At 40.1% G+C, this 4,994-nt stretch overlaps 1 protein-coding gene across 2 annotated transcripts in view; it reads left to right on the plus strand.

Annotated features, from left to right (window-relative positions):
• The window catches only part of BMPER (BMP binding endothelial regulator), a 232,619-nt gene that overhangs the window by 162,462 nt on the left and 65,163 nt on the right, over positions 1-4,994 (plus strand). The window lies entirely within an intron of this gene.

A 4,994-nucleotide genomic window follows, 5' to 3' on the forward strand; every position in this document is an offset into this window, starting at 1 on the left:
AATTAGGGCGTTTTTCTCCATGTACCATAAAAGGCAGTGAACATAGTGTCACAAATGCTTGTCTGACGTGCTGCTGATGAGAGATTTCTATGAAGGTGTTTTAAGTTCAGTTTACAATTCTCTCTTTTTAAAGCTGTAATTTATCCTTTTGTTAACTGTCCAAAAATGTACAGCAAGATTGTCTTAGTTATTGGATTAAGTAGGCACAGTTAATACTTTATTGAAAGCCAAGATCTAGGTGTAAGAGTGTGGGATGGAGATCTAGTAACTCCTTAGTTCTCCTGCTTATCTTGGTATGTATTTGGTGATATATGGGAAATCACCAAGCACCTTTGTCTCAGTTCCTACCTTATTAGGAGGCTGAGATAACAGGATCAGAGGAAAGTAGGGCTGAAAGGGAGCTTACAAGGTCATCTAGTCCAGCCCACTGCTCAAAGCATGATCATCTCTGACTAAAAACCATCCCAACCAAGTGTCTATCTAACCTGGTCTTGAAAATCGCCAGGGATGGAGCTTCCACAACTTTTCTAGGTAGTCTTTTCCAATGCTTGACCACCAACATAATCAGAAAGCTCCTCCTAAAATCTAACCTGAATTTTCCCTGCTGAAGCCTGAAGCAGTTGCTCCTATTTCTGTCTCCTACATTTATGAAGATAAGCCCATCTCTTTCTTCTCTGTAACTTCCCCTCAAGTATTTGAAGGCTGTTATCAAATTTCCTCTCAGTCTTCTCTTCTCTATACACTAAATAACCCTAGTTGTTCCAGCTTTTCCTCATAAGTCTTGCCTCCTAGGCTCCTAATCACTTTTGTTGCTTTGTGTTGGATTCATTCCAAACTGTCCACATCCTTCTTGAAGTGTGGGACTCAAAACTGGACACAGGATGCATCTACACAAGATGCTACATCACAGTAGTGATGAGCTACATTGCCATAGCTTATTGCTACTGTGATGTAGTGCTAGCAGGCACAAACCGTAATGCTGATGCTACTGTGCAGTAGCATGTGAAAAAAAACCATGCAGACTTGCGTGGACTGGCACAGTAATGCCAGTTACTGCACAGTCATTTAGTACTTGCTTAGCAGTAACTAGTGTTACTGTGCCAGTCCACGCTAGTAAGCAAGTACTAAATGACTGTGCAGTAACAACTGTGCAGTCCAGCACACATGTAGACACACCCACAGAAACATAGCTTGATTTGTAAGTGACACACCTGTTAATACAACCCAGTATGCTGTTTGGCATTTTTTGCAACAAGAGTACAGTATTGGCTTATATTTAGCTTCTGGTCTACTGTAACCCCCAGGTCCTTCTCTGCAGTACTGTAACCTGGCCACTCATCCCCAGTCTGTAGATATGCATGCAATTATTCCATCCCAAGTGTAGCACTTTGCATTTGTCTTTGTGGAATCTCATCTGATTTATTGCAGATCATTTCTCCAGTCTGTCCTGGTCATTCTGGATCCTTGCCCTGCCCTCCAGAGTATCTACAACTCCACCCAGCTTGGTGTTGTCCACAAATTTGCTAATTGTGCACTTGATCCCATTGTCCAAAACATTAATAAAGATACTAGACTATACTGGACCCAGGAAAGACCCTTGGAAAACCCCACTTAATACCTCTTCCCAACTAGACACTGAGCCATTGATGACTACATGTTTAATTTGATGATCCAATCAGTTATGTATCCAGCTTACAGATAAATAATGTTGTTTGGGGGTTTTTTTTGGAAAATGGATTCTAAAAAATAAAAAGTGCTATATCAGAAATAAATATTAGAATTTTAGAAAGGTTCAGACTACAATCTAATTTTTTGTGTATCTTGTTTTCTAAAATTCTTGTAAAATTTTGTTCTGTAAAAAGACAAATGATTTATGGGCTCTTAATTGTGAAGGGGAATTTTTTTTGTTTGCTTGCTTTGCGTTTTATTCTTTTGAGGCCATGGTAGTTTTTCAGTACTCATGAGTAAGACTGTAAAATAATCCTGAGTTTAAGCCTTCTGAACATGTAGGAGAAAGATTTATTTAAGTGAGCAAACAACATCAATTTTTCAGAAGGTAATGGTAAAGTCTGAGTGACGAAAAACATTTTAAATTACTGCTGGATATTTAAGAGTATATTTGCTAGTATCCTGGGTAACACCTTATGTGCAGAGCCAAAAGAGAATTATGTGACTTAGGCCCAGATTTTTAGAAATGTTTATGTAGATTGTGTTTGCAGAAAAGCATTCAGTCTTCTGGTGTCTGTAATTACTGTAGACGTACACAGTGGTTATATTCACAAGTAACTAGTTAAACAGTATGCAGTAATCAGTGTCTATGCTAACATGTAACACAAATGCAGGAAGGTGTTATGAATCCTACTGTGCAGTAAAACCCCTAGCTTCAGGTTGTGCAAGCTGTACAACTAGCTGTCCAGTTATGCTAAAAAAAACCCTAACTTTGTATTTTGACTTAGGCCACAACATTCAAATTAATTGCCTATTATTTTCTCTTGTGTAATTGTCACATGACCTATAGTTATTTTACCTTGAATCGCTATTTTAATCGTATCTAGTTTAGGATAAAATAGAAAAAAAGTGATTGATAACCCAGTAATTGACCTTGTCTGATTTAATTGCTTAAGCAATTATATTCAGGAGCTGCAAATATCTTAGCCCCAGCCAATGGATGAAATATTCATCCTGGCTTTGCTGACAGTATTCAGTATTAACTCTGTGAATTAGCTAGTATTTCAGTTAAATGATATCATGTCTTTAACATTACAGACTTTCTGTTATTTTAATAATTCCCATAAAACTATAGAGAAAATACTGTTGTTTAGAATTATGACATAAAAATTCTGCTATTGCACAGGCACAATTTTCATTTTATAAGGTTAGCTGGGTATTCCAGTTTCTAGTTCCCAAAGAACACATAAGCCTTCTCACTAGCATTACTAAATGAAGTATTTTCTTGAGAAGAGAATACAGAATTGTAGAGAATTGTAATTTTGGTGATGAAGGTCCTGAGTTCTATACCCAATGCTGACTGTGAAGTTCAGTAGCTGCTAAATGTGAAACCTATATGGTTATCACTATCATGGTGCTGCCTTAATCAGGGGGGGCATTGGCCCCCCAGTGACCAGTCAGCGACTAGGAGGGTGTCCCCCCACAGCCGATCTCCCCGACTGGGGGGGAGTGCCCCCCTGCAGATTGCTCCCGGAAGTGGCCACAGCGCTCCCACTGCCCGGCCAGTGCTTACAGGAGGGGCACCAGCGCTCCCGCCTGCCCCCCTCCCGCATGTCGCCTGAGCAGGAATCGCGTCATGTCAGGGGGTGCACTGGCACTCTCAGGGAGTGCACATGCACCCCCTACATGTTGCCACTGATCACTATGCTAATCTAGTGAGATTGTACAAAGGGAAATCTAGGTGGAAGAATGGTTACTAAAAAAGACAGATTGAAAAGATGTTTTCAGGAGTGGAGCTGGAATATCTGTATCATGCTGGAAACTGATTGCTGAATGAGTAGTATTTGTACTTAACAGCCTGCCCAATATTTTCCATAATATTCTTAAATTCTGTCTCTGAACAGTAGCTATCTAAGGTAGATGAGCAAAGTGTGAGATTATCTGATACTATCATGTGGCAGGGAATGCTTCCAAGATCACGAGTCTACTCTTCTTCTTTATGCACAATCAATGCTTATCCTTGTCTCAGGATTAAAGCTGGTTGGAAAATGTACTGAAGAAAACACCTTAGAATCAACAAAATTTTGCCAAATCCAAAGCAGGGCTTTGAAAGAAGCCAGGTGAGTCTACCTCATGGCAGAGAACCTGGAAGTGTGGCGTTCCAGAGTGAGAACAGTCCGTCAGTCCCAGACTCTGGGACCCACCCTGCAGCAGCTTGATGAAACTGAGAAGAATAACAAAAATGTCATTTTTGCCTAGCAGCTGCAGAGTCTGGGGAGCTTCTGGCACAGAGGACATTTCAGTGCAAATGGAACTGAAACCAAATATGAGAAAAACAACATTTTTTGAAAAATGGAAACTGTTTTTCAGCCAACTCTATTTAGGGTTTCTGACCTTTACCTCCCCTTGAAATTACCTGCTTGCATTAAGTGCTTCATAATTAAGGCTTTCTTTACAGAAAAAAATCTGTTTTGATTTGCTCTACTTATTTGGGGTGATTCTTTGTGGATCCATCTTGGTGAAAAGTGCCAGAGTATAAACCAGAATGTGTAGGCATTTGAAGAGCTGGTGTTTATAACTCTTCGACGTGGTGCTTCAGAATAAATTTCTTCTGGAGGATCATCCAGCCTGGCTAGCCATCTTCTCTCATTTGTAATTGAATATGAATTGGGATCATTCTCAAAACCCCTTCTAAATGCCAACTACTGACATGACAGAGCATCTTGCACAACACCAGTTGAGTTATTTGCCTATGGGCAAAAGGCATTGTGACACACAGTGCTTAGACCAGCCTAACCATGAGCGAGAGAAAAAAACAAACTTTGTGGTATCAGATACATTCAGTGAATTTCAAGAGCAAGTATCAAATGTGCTCATCTAGGTACTGCTGGTGAAGAGTACTGCAGAGCACCAGAGTACATGTATATAAAACCCATAGATCATCTCTATTCTAAGCCTCCTCCTTGAAGTATTTTTCATCTGATTTGACATAGCCAAGAAGGAGTACAACCTGCCAGAAATACTGTTTAGATTTAAGGATTAGAAGTTTGGACGTGGACAAATAGGTTGAGCGGCCAGGGAAAGATAAATCTGAATCTGAGTTGAGCTCAGTTATCCACAGATCACAGTTTCCCCTTCATCTTTTCCCCCATACCCTTCCCCTATGGGGTATTATTCACTGTACTAAGCCCCACACTTGTGTCTGTTTAGAAAAGTACCTCAGGAATCTCAGGCTACAAAACATTCTTTGCTTTGTATCAGTGGTTATTACAGCTGTAAAGCATTGAAGTGTTGCCAGAAGATTCACAGATGTCTTCTTTCCTGCT

Source organism: Alligator sinensis, unplaced genomic scaffold (assembly GCF_000455745.1).
Source record: "Alligator sinensis unplaced genomic scaffold, ASM45574v1 scaffold86_1, whole genome shotgun sequence".
Classification (NCBI taxonomy): domain Eukaryota; kingdom Metazoa; phylum Chordata; order Crocodylia; family Alligatoridae; genus Alligator; species Alligator sinensis.